This window comes from Nelusetta ayraudi, unplaced genomic scaffold, assembly GCF_046127955.1.
Source record: "Nelusetta ayraudi isolate G7.1 ecotype Tasmania unplaced genomic scaffold, CSIRO-AGI_Nayr_v1 ptg000052l, whole genome shotgun sequence".
Lineage (NCBI taxonomy): Eukaryota > Metazoa > Chordata > Actinopteri > Tetraodontiformes > Monacanthidae > Nelusetta > Nelusetta ayraudi.
The window spans coordinates 3,024,733-3,047,500 of record NW_027466102.1 but is presented as its reverse complement, the minus strand read 5'-3'; the positions used below and the strand labels follow the sequence as shown (position 1 = coordinate 3,047,500).

General features: G+C 43.0%; 1 protein-coding gene across 7 annotated transcripts in view; it reads right to left on the bottom strand.

Moving 5' to 3' along the window:
* Positions 1-22,495, bottom strand: part of sipa1l1 (signal-induced proliferation-associated 1 like 1) — a 65,424-nt gene extending 42,929 nt beyond the window's left edge. For 6 of the 7 annotated variants that reach the window (XM_076037554.1, XM_076037548.1, XM_076037552.1 and 3 more), the window contains exon 1: positions 22,254-22,495. The gene's annotated coding sequence lies outside the window, so the exon portion shown is untranslated. Of the gene's footprint in view, positions 1-21,664; positions 21,766-22,253 lie in introns of those variants that run through there. The other variant, XM_076037549.1, reaches the window with a different exon arrangement.
* Positions 22,496-22,768: the final 273 nt, after the last annotated feature.

Below are 22,768 nucleotides of genomic sequence, written 5' to 3'. Positions count from 1 at the left end.
CTGGGATGGATGGACAAAAGCTCAGGGAAAAACACAGGAGACTTTTCTATGTTCCCCAACAGGGAGCAGATTTTAAACATGCTTTCAAGTCCTTCAGATTTTGACCCAGAAATGTTTTTTTTTTTTTTTTTTTTTTTAACAGTAGACTGGGTAATCTTTTTGGAAATTTAGAAGGCCCATGAGGTGGGTAATGATGTCTTGTTATCCATTACCGCAATGCACGCACAAAAGCCCCAAATTACAGAAAAGAGCTGCAGATTTTCAAAATGGTGCCATAGTGCGTGGGCAACACTAAGCTGAAACGGCACTGCAGGGAGGAGAGGAGTGAGTAGGACTGAGGACGGAGAGCGGTTCACTCCATCCAAGAAGACAGACAGAGCACAGAGTGATGCGCGGATGGCGGTGTGGAAATTTGGGCGGAAAAGAAGACGGCGAGTGTGGACGGCACGACAGTTCTACGCATCCATCAGCATCAATCACACTTGCTTTTGAATCACTGCATTAATGTAATAATTAATCTGCATGATTAAGCCCCACTTGTTGGCAAATAGGCATCAAGATCATATATTTTTAATATCTAGCTTTTGCACGTCAGCATGTCAACATTTGAAGAATGAAATTCAAACCCCTAATCTTCCAAGATATTCAACTTTAAATGTGAAAAAAAATGATGCACTGATGTCATTTTTCCCTTTGATTACCTATTTGGTAACAAAGTGGTGCAATCATACAATGACTTTGCACCACTCACCTTTCAGTGAACAGAGAGAAAGTGAAAATGTCTCTTTAATGATAAAGCTAATTGGTTACGGTGAGTTTTGAGGCATGTGTTCAGCATGCAGTATGTCTATCCAAACTCAGTGCACTAGTCAACCACAGCAACACTAAACAAGTGCACTTTTAAAAACAACAAAAAAACATACACACTATATGTATGAAGCGTGTATGTATGTATGCATATGAAGTATATGAATGTATATGAAGTATGTGAGGCTCAAGTGAGCACATTTGCAATGTGCACTGGCTTTCTCAAAACAAGGTTGGGCTGCACTGTGCCGTAGCCAAGGAAGCCGTTTTACATTTAAACAGGAAACACAACTTTGACACTTCCTGCTTCCCTTGAGGAAGAAAGAGGTCAGACAGGAGGTGGTTCAACGACTAGTCACGTTCACACCTCAGTTGTGGGTCATTGTCAAGGGGTGTGGGAAAGGGAGCATTTCTGAAAGGGGTTTTGGGAGAGCCAAACAGCAGACGATCCGACGAAGTGTTGAGGTTTCGTAACCACGTCTTGACGTCAAAATGAACTGAGTTGAACAGGTGTACTAAATAAGTAGCCATGACTGTGTATACCTTCAAATAAGCATTCTTTGCTTTAGCTTTAACCTTCACTTCCTAATACTTTACATATTACTAGCTTCAGGAGTTACTCCTGAAGTTCAGAAAAACACATGAAGCTTTCAAATAAATACTCAGGATATTTCTTGATTTGGATCAGGGCTGGGCAACTTTTTGACTCGTGGGCCACAACGGGTTCTACAATTTGACAGGGGGGCCAAGCAGGAGCAGATAGACGGAGTGTTTTGGTGACCCACCTCATGGGAGAAAAAAATATATATCATGGCATACGTAGAAAATGTGCTTTAATGTCCATTGCAATTGAGTAAAAGTGTTACACAAAATATCTGTCATTGAAGACCCACGGTATTCAGTTTTGTTTTTTTTTAATTGAAATTACTCCTAAAACACTTACTATAAATATAATTTCCTCAAGATCGGCGGACCGGATCAAAAAGCTTAACGGGTTGCATGTTGCTCGGCCCCTATTTTGCCCACGCTTGATTTAGACCTGACCAGCATAAAATGCTACACCAGAAAAAAATAACAATGCCAGTACAGCCTTTTTTTTTTTAAGAGTAACTAACAAAAGACAGTTATTTGGAGAAAATACACTCCAGTTACAGTTTATAGACACAAGCAAAAAATAGAGAAGATCCACCCCTGCGTTCATATTGACTACTTGGAGACAAAAGATACTGTGTCATTGTGTCAATGGAGGCTTACCTGTTTTGTTCAAAAAAAAAAAACATTTTTACACTTTCTGAAGAGAGGCTAAAACAGGCAAACAACCCATTCCCAGGTCTTACTTGCGTCACGATGAGGTCACAAAATATTTCATTGACTTGAGATTGTTCCATTTCAATAGAGTTGGCTAGGCAGAGGTGCTTTGAGGACAACCTGACAACACAGTCGACACAACAACCCGCCACACCGAGAACACTCTGAAAAAACGGAAAATTCCGCAAAAACTAATGGACTCACGCCGGAGAGGAATAAATCACTGTGTACGCGCCCGAGTCTGCAACTGACAGGTAGGCAGCAAATTTTACCCAATTACAGGGGAAGAGACGAGGAAGTGCCACTAGAATAAACCTAATGAGGACCGGGTATGATTGCTGAGGGACTGGAAAGAGAGACACGCTCATTTGTGCCTACGGCAAGCACATTCGATTGGTGGAGAGAGAATGTCCAGAATGAAGTGGCAGAGAGGGCGGGCAGGGATGGATGGAGAGAGATAATAGGAGTGAGAAGCATTGATTCCTCACTCGCTGTGAGAGCACGTGGGAGGAGACGAGATGCCGAGACCCGGCGAGGGAAAAATGGAGGGACGGATGCGTAAAGTTTAGTGGCTGGTTTTCATTCCATCCATATATCCATAAATCCACCCATCCCTCCATCCACCCGCCCACAAGTCAATGCATCCTCTCTGCTGGCCAAGGTGTCATTAGGGAGGCCACCAGTGGTAATACAAGCCCTTAAGGCTCGCAACGCTTTACACAAGACGGCTGGTACTTCTGTGTTTTCTGAGAACCCACAACCCACTTAACCTGGGCTGCACCCGGGTAAAAGAGGTCCTTTACATAATCTCAGGAAGGAAATTCTCATTTAAAAAAGAAAAAAAAACAGACGTCAATGCCTCGATGGGTATTTCTTGGAGATGAAAAATCTAGACAACCTTTCTTTTTCTGAGAAATAATCAATTTAATGGAACTGTATGTACCTCGAGACTCCCTCATCTCTACAGTGACACTCACTGCAAAGAGCAACTTACTCCGCACCCAATAAGTGAGAGGAAAGGGTTGCGATGCCCTTTAGTTTCATCAATGATCAACACACACAAATCAGTCGCTCTCTCAACCCAACAGCAATTGTTTGCAATTGGAGTGTATTCAATTAAGCAATTTGATTTTTCAAGGAAAAAAAAAACTTTCAAAAGCCTTTCCACACTTTGACAAGCTGTATCTAAGGAAAAAGGAATAGGTGAAAACATTTATTGCATACTTTCAGTGTCCTCTTCACATTACGTTCTTTCCATTTCAATTCTTGCCTCAGATGTGTGCTATTCTGTTACTTTCCGTACTATTTCTCATTCCTGTCTCCTCCCCCCCCCCCCCCCACCCCCACCGTTTCCTCCCGATACTCGTGTTAATATAGTAGCGTCTGTATCTCTGTGACTGTGTGGGAGTGTGGGAGGAGAGGAACATTGCTCGCAGGAGGAGGAGGATGTGAGACAGCGAGAGGAGGGGGAAGAGAGAGAACAAGCGACGTGCGAGGGAGAGAAACAGTATTTAGAGTATTAGGAGGAAAACCGCGCACCATTTTCATCGCAGATAAGGGCTTCAAACTCACTCGGTTTCGATCCACAAGCACAACTTCTGCACAACAAGAGAGCTTAGGGGACGCTGGTCAGCAGTAAACTACCTCTGGCAAGTGCAGAAACAAGAGAGGGGGGACTACTAACCAAATATAATACACATACAAATAGCCTTGTATAGCCTGGTTCTTAAAAACACAGTCAGAAGACTTTAACTGTATGTTTAATCTAAAGAATTAACTCAGTTAAATAAGACAAAATGGATAATATTGGGAACTATTCTTCTGGCCCAAGCATAACATTTGCTTGATACAAAGCAACGGAAGGATCTTTGATATAAAATGCCATGTTTCACATTGATTTACACGTAAAGTTTCACAGTTCCTCAAAGGGACGGACTATAACCATGAAACGGCAGAAAAACTCGAGGGCGCTTTAACGCAGAGGCAATTTCTCTCGTTCTAAAATAATTTGATCCAAATCCGCGTGAATCCTTCCTTCTGCTTTTACGACGTTTTACTGAGAAGTGGACCCGAAGAACACGCTCTCTTTACCCTTACATCACCGCTCATGAATTGCATTATATGGGCACTGTCTTGACAACGACAATAGCAACAAACAGAGAAACGTGTAGAGGGTTTAAGTTGGTGCAGCAAAGTGGAAAAAATGGCTCATTATTTGGGCAGATGACAGCATTTTCCAGATGTTGGACACTTCAGAGTGAGGTCAACAAGGAGCTTCATCACAGATGCTCCGTCATCACAGCGAGAGATTAGAAGGAGAAAAAAAAAAAATGTATAAAATCATATTGCCCATATTGACGTGATCTTTTGTTGCCTGTTGCCAGGCAGCACATATCGAGGCCATTAGTTCCAGTTGTTGGGTCGGTGGCATTCTCACACCAAACAAAATGCTCCAACTCGCCTCCTGTAGGCGATCACAGATTGGTGTTTGGATGCTGCATCATTGTGCGACTTTTGTCTTCACAAATTCTTGTCTCGCAACCATTATCTTAGCATTACGTTATGGACAGTATGCCTTTGTCGAATCTTAGCGGAGGTCATGATCATCGTTGCTACGGTAACATGCGGTAGACGTTGTGGGAATTATATTTAGTTACGTCTGTTTTTGGGTTTGTTTTTTGTTGTTCTTTTTTACCGCTACTGGTCAATGTCAATGGTAATATTTAGAAAGTAGAACAGTTAACAGTTAACCACAATTAATTAAGCTGAAAACAACTGCCATTATGGTGTTCTTGTTGTTTTGTGTTTGACAAAATAAACCTAATTATGTGACATTACGACAATGTTGAATTCAAACCAAACTGACCATTAGCTGAGCACAAGATAGATAAATGATGAAAAAACGCATAAAAAAAAAAACTAGTAGCGTACTTACTGAGCACCTCTATTTTTTGCCATATCGTCTTACTACTGACTCAACTACTACACACGCTATTGAGTGCAGAAAGTTATTATTAGAACATTTCTGTCAATCAGCCCAAATGATCTGGCCAACTGATTTCATGGTCCTCATTTTCAATCAGCTAAAAACCGTAGCATGGTTTCAGTTTCAACTAATCCTTTTCCACCAACATGTCTGTATCAACACTCATCACTATTTCTTTTTAATGTTCTATACCCTTTTTACAGAATGGTCAGACAGGGAAAAAAAAGCAAGAAACATATTATTACTATTAATTATTGACCTGCAACAGGTGTAAGAAATAATAATAAGACTCAGGTCAAAGCGTTTGGTTTTAGCCCTCCAGTTATCCGCAGCAGGCACACCATGACTGCAGTATGACCTAACTTCGATTGACTTGCAAGGCCACACTGTCACAGGAACTGCTCCATTAGTCATGCTCTGTTAATATTACAAGTTAATGATTGTGAGCCCTTTGCGGGCACATTCATAAAGTGCTGCATCAGTCTGTGGGTTCACGACAGAAGTCAAGTCTGGAAACCAAAAGAGAAAAAAATAAAATAAAATAAACAGTTGCCGTTTATTTTATTTATCCCGTTTACTTTATTTCAAAGATCCCTGACAGGTCCAAAAGGCTGTCTGTGGTTTTTAAATATCAATTATTATCTTGCATCTACAATCAAACAGTTGCTTTGAGAAGCGACTAAATTTGATCATGCTTGTCTACAGAAATGCTGGAGGAAGCAGCTATGACTAATAATGTGCATGGGAGCCAGTAATGAAAATGAAGATAATCAAGTAGCTGATGTGGAATCTGCAGATTGCCACAGGAGCATGTCAGCGGTGGAGAGTTTTAGAGTGCAGAGGGAAATGGAGAAAAGAAAAGGGGGTTAAAAAAAAAAAGAGGGCAGGACAGTCCAGGGAACTAAATTCATACTCGGGGCTGGCAAGATAGCTACGTTCTTTGGCCAAAGCCACACGCTCCTCCAGATACTTTTGCACAAGTCTCCAGGGCAAGGCATAGGAATTTACTTGGAAATTAGATTATAACTGGGATTCCAGGAAAGAGAGTGACTTTTGCTATCAACTTTGTTCTGACACATTCTAGCCTTGTTACCTATGATTTAGCGGTGCTATCTGTTGGGCAATACCAAGCTCTGATGTGAAATTCACCCTTATACCTCTCAAATAAAACGGAAGTGTACCATTTGATTCCATGTTGCAATGCATTCTCATTGCAGAGGGGGCATCTTTCAACTATCAGACTAGACTATAAGACAAAAAACTGGCAAAGAAAATCGGTACTTTGGCACAATTAGCTACTGCCTGACAGCGCAGGCTCAAGTTGCAGGTTGTAAAGCAGACAGTGTCCAGATGTCTGCTGAGATGCACTAGAAAGCAGAACAGCGTTTAGAGGCCATTTCTCCTCACAGTCAGCTACTGGTGGGAGAGCACTCAGAGCTCTGAAGAAAAGAAGGCCAATACTTTGGTCGCATTTTTTTCGATTTTCAAGCAATAAATTCAACTGTAGCCATGTCTGAAAGGTATTTCCTGTAGACAGAAGCAGCATCTAACCTGGAAGAATAATTAGCACTTATTAGGTACTTCTTATGTAACTCCCACTACATAAGCCTTTGCTCTAATCCTCAGCTGGCAATGCCATTTAAATGCTGAAGCTGTGAATGAAAACTGCACTGCACTGCACTGTTCAGCTGTAAAATAAACACCCTTTTAAAAGGCTCATAAAAATAACAACCTTACAGCCCACACTGGGGGAATAACCCACATTACAAAAGTGAGCTGCTGGGTACGACAGGATACATGAAGGTGGTTAAAGGGAAGCTCGGAGAAGTTGCCCAATCTCAAAGCACATCGAATTCTACATGGACTTCATCCCAGAGACAATGGGAGCCAGCATAAGCATCTTTGTTCCATTTTCCATCTACCCTCACTTTTTGCACATTCAAAACCTGTCTCCATTGTTGCAAGCCACAGCCCCCCGATCAAGACTCAGCAGTCTGCTTTTCACATCTCTCAGACGTGGGTACATAAGCCCCCGCTTCCGCCTTCCACACTCTTTAGCCCTTTGAAAAACAAGGATACAAGCCGGCAGAGCCGCTGTATCAAATCTATTTGTCGGTTAAACCTTCTTCAGGGTGAAGTCCAGATTAGGCCCGCCGCTCGCGACCGTTTTCTGCTGCCATGCAGCAAAACCTGTCCTGTTTGTTTGCTCTCTTCGACTGCTCGCGTGGTTCGATGGGCGAAGCTTTGCGACTCGACAGGGAAGAAACACCCAACGGACCCAGCAAATCCCCCCCAAAAAAAAAGTTTCCCTTTTTTTCACGGCTGGAGTGTTTTTACTTACATGTACTTGGTTATTCATGCAACATTATAATTCTAAGCAAAGATGATAGAGGGGAGGGGAAGAGAATCTGTGTGAATGCGAAAATGCAAAAAGGTCTGCCAATCATCTGTGAAGAGATGGAATTGAAAAAATGTGATGGTGGTTGGGGAGGTGGGGGAGCGTGACTGAAGAAGCAGATCGTCTGGAAGGACTCTAAATCACAGCAGGGCAATGGTCCAGAAGCATGGGAAAGGAAAGGCAGAGGAGAGGATTAAGGTGGCCACATTTTAAAGGCATTCTATTTCCCTCCACCGCTCTTAATACCCACTGCACTCCTGTGACAACAGGAAATGCGAAGAACCCGAATATCAAAAATAGCAAATACTCAAGTGACAACGGCAGTAGATGCAACTGACTACGTACGTATGCGCCGTGCCATAAAAAGCTGCCTGCGCCTTTGCTTTTCAGACAGACGTGAGACTACCAACATAAATTTAAAAATGGCACCAGACAAATCTTTGTTTTCAATCCAAAGACACGCATACATCTATCTGTCTGACGTCTATGGGAACCAGCGGCGTTGCGAAACTTTGATTATGGAAGCTATAAGTCACTGCTACTATATATGCCGCCTCAAAGCTCATAAAACTGTAGCCCACAAAAGGCCAGACAGAAAAAACATGCCTTTTTCTTTATTTCTAAGATTCGTCTCCCTTCTTTTCTTGCATTTCTCACTATAAACAACGCCAGTGACAGCCGTAGCCATGGCAAAGCCACGTCCCCCTCAAGACTTTTTACCCTTCTTTAGACCCATCAGCATCTGGCAGTGTTTGCTACTTAATTTGGCCTAATTGGTTTTTATTAACTCCTCGGTAATATTCAGATCAGCGCGGTAATGACGTGTAACAGTTACAGGGTCAAGTCAACAACTGCACAAATAAACAAGGTGGGGATCCAATCAATCAGTTTGTGATGAAGGACCACAGCCAGTGACTGGTGATCTCAGCCAAGTAATATATGTATTCTTATCATAGGATGGTAGAAATTAACTATCCAGACACACACTGACCTAACACACATGGTTAGACCACACTGCCTAACCACGCATGGGTGCAACACGAAACTTCACAGCACTCGGACGATTGGGACATTTTACACTAGAGGGAAAAACTGCACGCACAACTTTCACTAAAGGCGCTTGGCTGGAAACTGACGATCTGCGTATTGATTAATAGCTTCGCAGAGGTTAATACGCGCGTCAAATGGCGGCGAGGCTACAGTTTGCAAACAATATGAGGACATGGATTGGCAGGGAGCACCTTCACTGCCGTGAGAAACAGAGCGCAAAGGTTTATAGATAGTGGATGCCCTAAGTGACGGAGTAGAGACTAGGGCCGTGGACATCAAGTCCTCAGACACACGGACAGACGTCAGGCTTTGTACGCCCCAAAGGGGCAAGGAAGAGAAAGCGGCTTTGGCAAAGAAAGGGTGAAGCTGCGGACATCTGTATGCAAGCAGAGCGGAACCATCAAGAGGATTACCACCTTTATAAAACTACATTGCAGTTGTGTAAAATGACAGTGTATGGCATACAGTTGTAAGTGTGCTGCATGAAGACGATTTCTTGTCTTTTTATTTATGTATTTGTGACCAGGATTTAATCAAGCTAATATGTTTTTCTGAACAGGACTGTTCACCCAGAGAGGAATTCCACTCTGGAGAATTTGGGTTCAATTAAAAAGAAGCCTAATGGGTGCGGGGACCACAGCCGTATGGAAACACACAAAAACATGTTGCGTTTACCTGTTGACTTGCTAAATCACATCCAAAGACGTCTCAAAGCGTCCAGTGAGATCACGGTGTGTGTTATTCCTTTAACATTCATTTAGCTTGAATTTTTTTTTTTTTTTACTCTACATTGCAATCCTGTAAATAATTGTAATTTTTGGGGAATATCTTATTTTTACGTTATGCATGACTCTAGGACAAATCAGTAAGAGGTGAAGAGAACAGTCGGATCAGACAAAATTGGTCTGGGACAGTCCAAAGATTACCATTAGGTTGTGTTGTTGGGTCAAAGGCCAAAGAAATAAAGTATAGAATTTTAATCAATACCTGTGTTGCTTGAGACCCAGGCAGTGGAACACATAAGGTGAGCAGATCTTGAGCAGAGAAAAGTCAAAACAACCCAGGATCCTCGTAAAACGTTCTCAAACCACACAACTTTCTTTTTCTCTCCGCAGTTTCGTCTTTCTATCGCTCGCTCTGGGCTCCCAGTCTGAGGCCTGTCTATGTGGTGTTGTTTTTTTTATTCTCCTCCCTTAAATGCAGTGCACGCTGTGTTTTGACTCCAATGCAAGAGGCACAACAGAAACAGATCCATGAACTCAAGGCTTTTTGCTGCAAACTTACATGGTCACCAGCAACTGGGCAGCTCAACCACAAGTTTGAGATTATTTGTTTCCTTTGGATAACATGCTACACAGAACGCAAATAGATCTGTTAACATTTTATGTCAACCCATGTGCTTTACAAAGGTGCCGCCCATGAGAAAAAATATGGTGATTTTTTACTGAGGATTTTTAGCTTCTTTTGTTTTCTTTTGTTTAAAATGAACGTCAATGGACATAGTAGCCTAGTTAATAAATCAGGCCTTACAATAAAATACATGCACAGATTAATAAATGAAATAATTTTTAAAACTACACATTTTGCAATCATGCATTGCATAAGAAAAGGCTTGAAAAAAAAAACCAACTTCCCGCTTCCTTGCTTTCCTTTCCTCCTTCCTTCTGCATAATGATATTTAAGTGACTTCAAGTGATTATGATCCAGGTTTTTTTTGTTTTTTTATTGCTTGTTTTTTTTCTACAACACAGCTTCAAGGCCCCTTCCTGGATGACGCTCTTTTTCTTTTTATCGAGGTCTTATTCAACATGCAGGGACTGCCAAAAGAAACAACCACACCGGCTGGGGAAATTAACAGTAACACTAAGTCTTCACAGAAGTTCCTGTTCGCAATCGCCGTGTAACACATTGACAACATGAAGGGGGATAGTGGGGGGGGGTTTTGCTGCGCAGCGCGGCTGCAGCTCTCTGTTCTGCCTGGTGTGGGCCGTCCGTTTTCACAGCACACGATGAAAGGACGTCGCTCCCAGTCGCATGAAGTGAAGCAGAATGGAAGCTTTAGTTTAAAAAAAAAAAAGGGGAGAAACGAATTCTAATTACAATCGTTGGAATGCCACGCTGTCATTAGGCGGCTTCTTTTTTCCAACGACGCGACGACAGCGCTTTCGTTTTTCTTCTCCGTTCAAATGACACTAGACTAAATTCAGCGCTCTAGTGTGAAGTCTGGGGTTGCAACTAATCCATCGATTGTTTTTCGATTCGTCACGATTATCATGCCACGATTATGTTTATCACTGTTAAAAACCCTTGAACAGATTTCTTACAACTTAAATATTGAATATATAATATGTTCTAAATCACAAAGTTGATAAGTGAAAGAATGTTACAATTCAGTATAAGCATTAGTTGATACTAAGAGGCTGTAATTCACTAATTACTGCTGCAAAACACGCATCTACTTTAATGAACGAGCATTCACTAAGCAAGCCTGTTGCACGATTTTCCGAGAGATGAACGTACAAAAAACATATTATGTACTTGTATCATAGGCTGATGGTTAATTAACAAGTAAGCATGTAATTAAAAAAAAAATATCTACGAAATACGTATCCTCGATGTCATCTGTGAACTTCTCTCTTTAGAAACTTTGGAAACTTTGGTTCGGAGTTGACGAGGCCTCGTCCCTCAGCACTGCACTGCCGCTAAAGATGAGCATGTAGCGGCCAGAGTAGGATTTTATCACTCAGCAATTTACAATAACAATAACATGACGCAGCAACACTTCAATTTTCATGTTGACAAAATTTTTGTTGTTGGCGTAATCGATTGCACCAACTAATCATTGCAGTCCCAAGTGCACTTAGGGCGCTGCACTCAGCCCCCAAACTCCCTAATGAGCGCAGGTGGACGCATCAGTCGGCTGGACTGGTACCACTTCACCCATAAGCAGCGCAACTCAGGGCACAGCTGGGTTCGCCTGACATTATGTAAGGCAGCGCCACCCCCACAGGCCCTATTCCTACCACCCCTCTCCTCCTACTCTCCTCCCACCACTGCACCATTGGCCATTTTGAAGGCAGCGGTGCACTTCAAGACAAGAGCGCTCTGGTGCTGACACAACTTGTGTGTGGTTATCTCAGCAAAACTCAAAAAAATCTGTGATATTTCAATGAGGGGAAAAAAAAAACAGTAAAAGACCAATGTTGTAGTGATCTGCAATCATTTGGAAAGAATGCTTTATCCATTTCCTCAAAGCACTCATTTCTTGTCTCTCCAGATTACCTGTAATAAATGTAATGCACCAGGTGTTGTGGTGATATTTGCCATGAGATTTGGGGTTTTTAAATCCCCCAAAATGCGTGCCCAGGAATAGAGCCCAGGATTGTTTCCATCATCGATCCCGCAGGAGAGTCTGCCTTTACTCCTTGGAAACAATTTTTGTTACCAAGCAGTACTTGGCAAAAGTGCAGCCGTTGCCTGGCAACATTATATTATTGAATCGCATATCAGGAAGGGAAGAGAACCAGTGGTGCTTTGAGCTGCAACTCTCGTGATACTTTTCTCTCTCAGGTACAGACTGTGATGTCCAATTAGAACGATGTTCTCTCTTTTTTTATATATAAACCTGGCTTCCTAAAAATCACTGCCCTGTGAGCAAAAAAAAAATATTGTAACAGAGTACAACTCAGCCCAACTGAGGTACAATGACTCTCATTAGCATCAATAAACGTATGAGAGGTAGGCGAGTCCTTTTAATTCAACTTCTCCTCAACCCTAGCAGTTTTCCTCTGGCACTTCATGAGATGTTAAGGACCACAGGTAGTCACTTGTAGGTCAGTCTGCTCCCGCGTGCAAATGGACTGCGTCAATTCACACGACTCACTGCTATAAAGCCCTGATCAAGCCGTCCTCTCCTCCGTCCAGCGGGAGAAGCCCATAAGGGGCAATAGGAGGAGTGTAAAGACAACTAGAATAGATCAATGAGCTTTAAGGTAGGTTGTCCCTGATGACCGTTTACAGCACTCAAAGGTTCATTGAGTGGTCTTATCGCTCTGAACGACCAGACAAGAATAAAAGCGACTGCCAATGTTTAGCATCAGAGAGACCGAGTCGTTCAGGAAGCGTTCTGACAGACGTGCTGGACTTCAGGCGATCCTGCTTTCCATTTATTTTTTTCCCAGCCTGGCGACCGACATTATCGACTCATTAGCCTTGTCAGTGTCAGTGTCAGTGTCAGTGTCAAACACAGCTGGCTATTTAACATTGTTATCTATGGTAGCCCTGGTATACCATTTGAAGTGATGTCACTCATTGCTTTATTCAGGATTTTTGCTGCTGCTACTTTTGCTTGTCTTCTTGCCTCAAAGACACACAAACACACACTCACACACTTCCGCCAAGTGCCTGGCAGAGTTTGCCATCACGAGCTGAGAGCGCCGCTAACTAGTTCAAATAAATAATTTCACTCCTTGCAGCCAAGCACCAGTGGTGAAAATCCCCCGCCTCCACGTCTTTACAATTCAAGGGAAAGGCACAAATGATTGATTGAAAGAGTGACTTCATATGGAAACCTGACGCAGTGGTTTGTGCCACCACCTCACAGAAAGAAGGTTGTGGGTTCGATTCCAGGCCTGGGACTTTTCTGTGTGGAGTTTGCACGTTCTCCCAGTGTCTGCGTAGGTTCTCCGTGTTCTCTGGCTTCCTCCCACAATCCAAAAAACATGCATGCGAGGTGAACTGGGAAATCTAAATTGAACGTAGGTGTGCATGTGTGGATTGGTCATTTGTCTCTCTACGTGGCCCTGCGATGAACACTTCCAATAGCAACAGTCCAACTACTCTAAACTAGTATTAACTTGCACCTGAGAGGCGGAGGACAGATTATACAAACACCTACAATAGATAGAAGTGGGTCTGGGTATTGAGGCATGCACATTTCATTGTTCCTCAGTTTTTTGAGTTCAGATGGAGTTGAAAACAATGAGGTCAGCGCTATTGTATGTCACGCACCATTCTCCCACATTCCTGGACACTCGCAGCGTGGCATAAAGCACAATGGGATGCACCTACTGTGAAAGACTGATGCATTTTCTATCCAGCAGTTGGCCTTCTCCAAGCCATGACCTTGAAATCCTCTAAAGCCTAGAATGGGATCAATTCTCTGGTATTTAGGGCCTTCACCTTTTATGCCAAAACACTTCCCTTCTTGGAAGAGCCGAGTGAACAGAAATGTTGCAGTGCGCTCCGCGGATCATGACAGTTCACTTTCCTGTTTTGATTTCTGCACTCCACCACATGCAGGCCAGATGTTTCAGGCCGTAGGAGTATTGGCGGATTTATGCTTCCGTTCAAAAATGAAGGGCTTTCACAGGTCCACCTGAAAACGAATCTCCCAATCACGTTTGGGAGGATGGGAGGAAAATTCTGTCATCTGCAGTGACTGGAATAAATGTGTTTAATAATTATTTGAGTTAAATTGATGTGTATAGTTTTGAATTTGAATGTAAGGTCAGGTGGCGTTGACCAACCACTGACACCACGTAAGCAGGTCACAATTCAATTTAACTCTAAAAATAGGTCGCACAATAACAACTTTTTAATAGTTATTGTATGATTTAATATTTTTGAAGTGTGTACAGTGTTATTCTAATCCCATAAACAAAGTCCAAGTAAAATAAAAGGGTTCAACTATTTCCAAATCTTATAAGCACCCACTTTTACGTGAAAGTCAAGCAGGTAGATTTTTGAGGTCTGCTGACCTTTTGGAGTGAACCTTTATACATTTTAACATATTTCGTCATCTGAATAATAGATAGAAGTGAACTATTTCAGTTTTCTCGCCACAGCTGACCTAAATTTGAAAAACCATTAAACTGACTTGAGGAACGGATGGCTCAGTGAAAATATGGATGTGTGTGAAGGACAAAGAAGATTACGAGTACATCCAAACACTGCAGCTGCCTGAGCCTTAGCTCATCACTTTACTTTCTCCAGTACTGTGTAGCCAGAGTTGGGTTTTGCAGTGGTGTGTTAGTGTCCTTGCACTGCGAAACATCCTGCTTTCAACTGGAAAATGGGGCCATCAGACAGCAACAAGTATTTATTCAATTAGCATTCCTAATATGATTTCCTAATATGAAGTATTTATTTGATTACATTCGTAATACGAACACTCTGATCGTCATTAAATTAAAGGGGTGAGCTAGACAATGGTCATCTATTATATTTGTTCAAGCTTTTGATTTTTCAAAGCAGACATGATGTTACGTGTCCGCTGGGGAAATTTGTGTTCAATTACCAATCCCTCTTTTGATTTGTTTTTCTGTCATTCAGCCACCACACTAAAACACTCCATCTCTGTGGTAATTAACATTATAAATGGATCATTATTGTGAAACAACATGAAACGTGTGAAAACCACCACCCAAGTCAACACATTTGCAGACACTTGACCGGACCAGAAGAACGAGAATATTTGTCTGATTTTGTGTTTATTTTGGTAGTTCAGTCAGGCCTCGGAAAGAAGTTAGCAAAAAGGAAAACTCAATCTGTAAGTGAAGTCAGTTGCTCGCTTAAAGAGCGTTTTTATGAATTGTTTACGAGGTCGGGGAAACAACTAAATGAGAAATTTGATTCCAACAACATCTCTTCACACCATGGCCCCTCATTCTATTCCACCACTTAAGACACGCAGGCGCCTCAACGACTGCTTTTTTGCAGAATAGTTTGTAATGCAATAACGTTTCATTTCATAAATAGGTGAACTCACAGCGGTAAGAAAAAAGCTGGCCCAAACTCAAATCGTGACAGTTTCCTCTGAATCAGAGAGGTGACTCCGTCCAGCAGCGATGAACAATGACCAGGATGTGACTTTCTTCACCACGAAGCCTCTATTTCCCCTACTTCTGCGACTGTCGTCAGAGAGGATTTCCCTACAGCGACATATGTGGGGGGGGGGGGGAGTCTGTTAAGGATTAAGGAATATTTTATTTTTCACTCTGCCTTTGTAACTGAATGACTAACACATTCTGGCAAATATCCACCTTCCAACCCATACTAATAGCACAGTGAAAACTTTATAAATTTTGCATGAAAAATAAGGTTCTAAGTGTATCTGACCAATTCATTTGTGTGTTTATTTTACAAAGTCCTCAAATTCCAATGATAAAAAGACGGCAGTGACTAAACTCCTGCAGATGCACATGCACTTTGAAGGTTCAAATGGTCGACCTGACCTCTGTTGACTCCATACCTTATTTTACATAAACCGTCTAAGAATCTGCTTCAGGCTTTGTTCCTCTTCCTTTCATCATTAGTTTTTACTCATGCACGTTTGCAAATGTAAAACATCATGTTTAACTAATTACTGACTCCTTCCAATAAGTGGCAATAAAAAAATATCAAACTTAAATTGGCATGAATTCAGTTTATTGGAGCTAAACATATCAAGTGGCAAAGTAAAACTAAGGCTGACAATAATGCGGGCATCTTTTCACTCATCCAGCCTGAGTGAAATTTGAGAGCTCTGCCCTCTTCAAAACAGATGGCAAGGCAGTTGGTGGGACTTTCTGCAATGCTCCAATACATGTTTGGGGATATGAATAACAAATGTTGTGCAGAGTAAGCGTTGAGGATAAAACCGACCATTTGACACTTAGAAACCTTTTCAATACGCCTTTATTTCCCTGCCATGAACCCCACAGGCCACATACTCCAGCGACGCGCTTCATTCAATTTCATCTGAGATGATCGCTTCGAATCAGAACAGTCACTCTGCATTCAGTTTTAGTGCCTTGGAAACTTGGGTTGGAAATCTTGAGCGCCGCAAATCTTCTGAAACATCTGTTACAACCAAACTGATTCTTTTATGAAGAAAAGAGAGGGAGAGAAACCACAGCCTTGCCAGACACTAGCTCGAACTGAGATACGGAATGTGCAGTGGCAGTAATTCTCATAAAGAGTATTCAAAATAAGGCAGATTGGAAGATGATATGGTGAGTTTGATTAAACTACAGGAAAGTGAGAATCAGTTTGAATTTCACAGTGGGCTCCTGATACCAAATACCAAATAAGCCTTGGTGATTGATGGCAATATGGCAGAGAAGCATGAAATAATATGTGTTGTGTATCAGTACACAAGTATTATCATTGCGACATTTGATCAGTCACCACGTGCATGAACACATCAGTGCACGCTAGCACAATTTGATTTCAGCATGCACTTTGGACGATTACTGATCAATTAGTCGCACTGATTAAAGCTAGTCCATCAATTATTGAAACAATAAATGAATTTGATTATGAAAAAAAAGCAAATAAATGGCATAATTCTTAACCTGGACTTGTTAATGGACTTGGACTTGTTATGAAGCCAATGCATTAAAAAAAAAAAAAAGCACCATGTGTCTTGTACTTTGCTGCTAGTCAGGGTTCTCTTCTTCTATCTCTTGAAATATGAATGTAAAATAGTCCTGCATTATTGCCTTCTGAAAACAAAGTTTTCCAGCTTTCATATGAATTTCCAGTGACTCAACAACTCAACGTTTGGGACACTGGAGGCAGCAGCAGGACAGACCTCGGAGACAGGTGTCAAGAGAGGTAGCCGCAAGTGAGAACATTCATTTCCAATTCTAATATCATCTTTGAAGAATCGCTTTTTAATATCAAGAATGACTCCTTACACCTCTCAATAATGACACCTTGCTTATTCATCCACACACTATCTCTCTGTGTCAACCACACACACCATCACAGATAGTGCAGCCAGGCTTTTCAATCTCATCAATTCCCAAGAAACCAATAACGTTTGCGCTAAAAGAGTGTTAAAAAGAGCAATTATTCAGGTAATAAAGATGTGGTGGTGGGGGGGGGGGGGGGGCATTATCCCATTCAATGCAGGATCAGCGACAAGGTCACCCTGTTTTCTGACACGCTCATCTTGTACTGTCTATAGCTATGTTTACATGCGCGCATTTCTCCAATCCGATCCAAACCTTGGTGGATCGGAAATTCAAAATCCACCGTTTACATGGACACTAAATAAAAGGATCCGATCGTGACGTGCGTGTGCATGCACCAAGCGTTTAATCAGAATAACTCATTTGGGCATGCGCAGAGTTGTCCAATTTTCCCAGAAATAGTAGTAGAAGAAGAAGCTGTACTTCCGCCTGTGCTGTAAATAAACGCAGAGTCGTCCGCACATTCTCGGCTCGTTCACAAGCCTTCAAAGTTTTCCAGCGGGTTTTTATTTGGTCTATCGTTTTGTTTATGTTTCACAAAAAAACGAACCGGCTTCCGCTGAGGAGGCAACGCATCACGCAGACGTAGCACACCTGTGCCGTGGAGATAGTCCGAGACAGGATCCGAATGGGTGTGTACATTGATGCCCATTCGGAATAATGATTGGCATAAACCACCTCTCTCGTTCGGAATGAAATTTCATTCCGAACGGACCAGATCGGATCAGAATGTTACAATTGACGCGTTTACACAAGGCATTTTTAATCTGATCGGGCCTTTATTCCGATTATTTGTGTCCATGTAAACACAACTATTGTTGGGCAAAGCTGTCTTGAGGGCAAATTTGGACTGGCATCTGTTAGGTCAGCCTCATCAAGTTTGCGTGCAGGTGCAATCAGTTTGGCCCGTCGACATTGCAGCGATCACACTCAGGTGCACACCGAAAGTGCTGTACCGAGACAGGAAGATGCACCTTCAACCATTCCAGCTGTACGACAGGAGCTCTGTTATAAACAAATTGGAAACCTTGCTTTAATTTGCCTATTTACGTCAATAGGAGGCAAAAGTCTTTCCCTTTCAACAAACTGCATTTCTATCTCAAGTCATTTTGGAAACTTTTATTGACAGAACTCTTCCACCTTGAGAGGTTGACTTAACTGATCAGTAAAAGTGGATGAACAGCTATGAATCCTGGCTAATGCTGTAAGCACGTTCAAGTACTCGCCTCATAATATCTACTATAAGTTCTTTTCTCTTGCCACTCTCCCTTATGTGCACTTGGGGCACTCCATCTGTTACGACAGAATGGATTAGCCTGCCTAGTCATTGTTTACAACCACCTTTCTTTCTTCTCTTTTTTTTGCTCATCTGCAGTAACTGAAACTTGGGGAATCATAATCCGCGCTACTTTTGTGTGATGTAATCCACTTTCACAGCATCAAATAATAAGCAACGTTATACAAGTGGGCTGAACGACATACAGAGGCAGCCGATGCAGGGAAAGTTTCGCTTTCAAGGGTTCTGATATCAAGTGATTGATTATTCAGCTTTTCTAGTAGCCTCTGTGTTTCTAGTTGCAGTAAAGGTCACCACATAATATTTAAAAAAAAAAAAAAAAAAAGATGACGCATTTTTAGCCTGCAGAAGACTATTATAGATCAAAAGGTAGACAAAATGTTAAGAAAACAATGCAAGAGTGGTGACTTAGAAAGTCTATGACTATGCAAATTTCCCCATTTTGGGATAAATAAAGGTAATCTTATTCTTGAGAGCACTAAAAAAAAAAATAAAAAAACATAGCAAGGAGCATGTCTTCAAGGAAAATGTGTTCACAAATACTTATTCTAAATAAATGGAGATCACAAGATAAATCCATACTCGTCAAAGAAACAGGTGGCTTTGTGAAATCAGACCAGAGTTCATTTTTTATCTCCTCCTTTCAACAGCTGTTTTCACTGCACATGGCCGGCAATTTGTCGAGAGGAAAGCTACCAATCAAAGCTGAAACTCTAATTTGTCACAAGCCTCCTGTGTTCTGGCTGCTGTCAGACAAGTAAATATACTGGATTTTGAAGTGTTAATTACGCCCATAAGTGGCGGTGTTCGTAAGCTTTTGCATACAATATAACTCTCGAGCCATCCCAGAGTAACTCTGCAATTGCAATTACAGTTGGTATTGATGCATGTGATAGGTTGGAACGTAGGTTGGACTATGTTAGGCCTCCCAAAAGACTTGCAAGGCTTTGGGAAAACATGTGATATGCACTGAATATATTGAGTGTTGATTATAACGACACGATAGTTGATAAATACAAGCACAGTAGCTTTTTGCCTTGCTGCTAATGTAAACACCAGAGTTTTGATTGTGCACACGTTGATAGTAGAAACCCACCTCACTGCAGCTGATGCAGTGAGCCTGAACCAACTTAAGTTGCATTGAAGTGCACAGTGCACGATGACACATGATTACAATATTTTTTGTATGTTTTCAAAAATCTGCACAGAATTGACCTCAAGGCCTCAGCTTTAAATGTCAAAACTATGATTTCCCACTGGCCTACTGGTATGATTAACTTATCCCGCCGTACACTGTGATCCTTCCACCGTTAACGAGTGATGCTTGCTCTGGTATTTCTCAAGAGACAGCCCACCCCAAGACCTTGAACAGAGGGAACGTGCATTCCTATCTCCAGCGTGCAGAGGAGAAGGGGTCGGAAGGAGACGTGAAGAAAAATGGAGAAACGGTGATAAGCAGATGGCAGAGTGGAATGGAGAAAAAGGGAAAGGAGGGCAAAAGTACAGGCTCTGGCCACAGATGATGAAAATCTCAGAGTCCCGATGTTGCTTTTCACTACGGGGAGGGAGCAAACAAAAAGCATCACTGCATCACTGAGGGGAGAGGTGCGAGAGGAACCAATGGCGCACGGAGACACGCTGAATGCAAGGCACAAACGAGGTGTTTTTCCTGTGACCATGTCTGAACAAAGTAGCTCCCAAGCTGTTAAACCCAGGAACACCCAACGGAGACGCTGCAGCTTTTTCGACACACTTGCGCAAGCACCCGAGATTATCTTCTGGGTGCTGCTCCTCATGAGAAGGAACCGTGACATTTCTCATTCAGCCTGCCGCCCCTTTTAATTCCGCCGCTACGTATGTTTCGCAACATGTGCACCTCCACCTACGCACTCAATTTAAAATAACCCTACTTAATAATGTAAATGAGTCACTGCCTCCAGATCTGTTCAGCCTTGGCATGCGCCATCAACACTGGGGTGGGGGGGGGTGGGGGGTTGTGTGGTTATTGCACTGCTACTACACTCAGGGAGAAGTTGTGCCACCATCACTGACAACTCAGACAAAACACTGCGTGTGCTTTTTAATCTCCCTGTGGGGCCTAAAGCACCAGCGTTGAGGACATGGCTTGAGGTAGCGGCAATAACACAAGACAAGAGCAGCTACCCAGGGTGGGGGGCTCGGGGGGTCACCACTTACAATGAGAAAGAGAGCCCCTCTTGGAGGATGTCATTGGGACTTAGAAAATCCCAGGAACAATGACAGGAGCATCATCTTCTACAGAGTGCTTCTTGGGGTGCGGGACCTTACTGATTCAACTGAAGCAGTTTGAATCAAAAGGTCTAGGCGTCCCTCGGATGCAGCGGATTGCTCTCAACCTTTATTTCCAACATTTACCACTTACGTGCAGGCGACGTTACATCGCAACTCAAATCTTACACCGCGCAGACGGCCATTTTGACTAATGAAACTGATTTCAGCAGCCAGACACTGTGCTCAACTTTACAGTGAACGGCACTGATTACTGGCGTGCATCACTTGCAGCAGGAGCACCATCACGTGTGCGACCACATTGCACAACATCGTGCCCAACACCAGGTCTGAAACCGCAAAACTTTCCCCCCTGCAAAGAGAGAAGGAACAGTGGGCGCACCTCACCTGCAGGATTCCTACCGGATGCAATGCATGTGGGGTATGGAGGGAGGGAGGGGGGGGGGGGGGGGCGGGGGTGTGAGAGTGCAGACGGTGCACTGAGCCAGAGAGAAAAGAGTTGCCGTGTGCTACGTGAAACAATTTCTGATGCGAATAACATCCTGCGGCTTTGGCGGCGACGCTCACAAGGCAGGCACGGATTTACGTCGTGAATAACAATAATGATGATAATAATAATAATATTACCAAAACATTGGGGGGCTCGCTCTGACGGCGTCATCGCTCACACAAGTAAATAATATTTAAAAAATAAATAAATAAATAAATAAAAACCCGCCAAGCGAGGTTGAAAATGACAGGAAACACCACAAGAGCGACTGCAGCTAACCATCCCAATTACACAGCGGTCACGCAGGCATTTAACCAATTACCTTTATCTGATTGTCGTTTTCCCCCCCGGTTTCCTGTTGCTTTAACGGCCGCGGGTGGATCATCGCTGTGTCAACTGCAAGACTGTCGCGGGGTGATGCGCGGAGAGGGACAAAACGGATTGCAAACATGATGCGAACGGCGGACATGAGGGCTACACACACACACACACACACACACACACACACACACACACACACACACACACACACACACACACACACACACACACACACACACACACACACACACGCAGTGACACACCGAAAAAATGACTGGCTAACGACTCGGGGGCTCGTCAAAGTGGAGCTGAACGATAACTAAGATAGCGAGGGAACAATGACAGGAGCAACACGCAAGCAGCGCATCACTGTTGTCATTGCCCGAGCCGCTAGCCAAACTTTTAAGGGCACTTTTTTTTTTTTCGCTTGGCGGACGGAGACGAATGTATCCCGAATGCTAATAAACTGCGCAAGAAACGAACTACGCCAAGTTGACCGGCGGTGGGGGGGGGGGAAATACGTAAAAGAAAACGGCGACGGCGACGACTGTCAGTGGCGACATCAACGGGGAGGACAGAGCAAAACTCACCTTTAATAATCTCCACCTTGTCGGCGTCGTAGAGGAGGAAAATAACGCTCACAAACGGTGCCGCCGGCGTACAGTCGGAATTGAATGAACTCGCAGCAAAGCCTGTCGGGTTCGGTTTTTAAAAAAAAAAAAAATGTATTCATACATAAAATATCAAAAGTTTCTTCACCTTGTCGGTCTTGTCGTCCGTGTACTCTCCGCCGAGCGAGCGACCGCCTCTCGCTTGGTTCAAAATCAGAAGTTCATCCAAAGTTGCAGCGGTTCGCTCCGCCTCACGACGGCGATGAGGTCACCGCCTCCCACCCCCACCTCTCTCTCTCTCTCTCTCTCTCTCTCTCTCTCTCTCTCTCTCTCTCTCTCTCTCTCCCTCCCGCAGCTCTACTATCGCGAGAGCTAGCGGAGGACCGTGGTTAGACCGTCTCGCGACACTGAAGTGGAAAAAGAGGGTTGTTGGGGGAGGGGGGGTGGAGCGGTGGAGCTGGTGACAGGATGGGAGCGAGGGAAAGCGTTGCTCT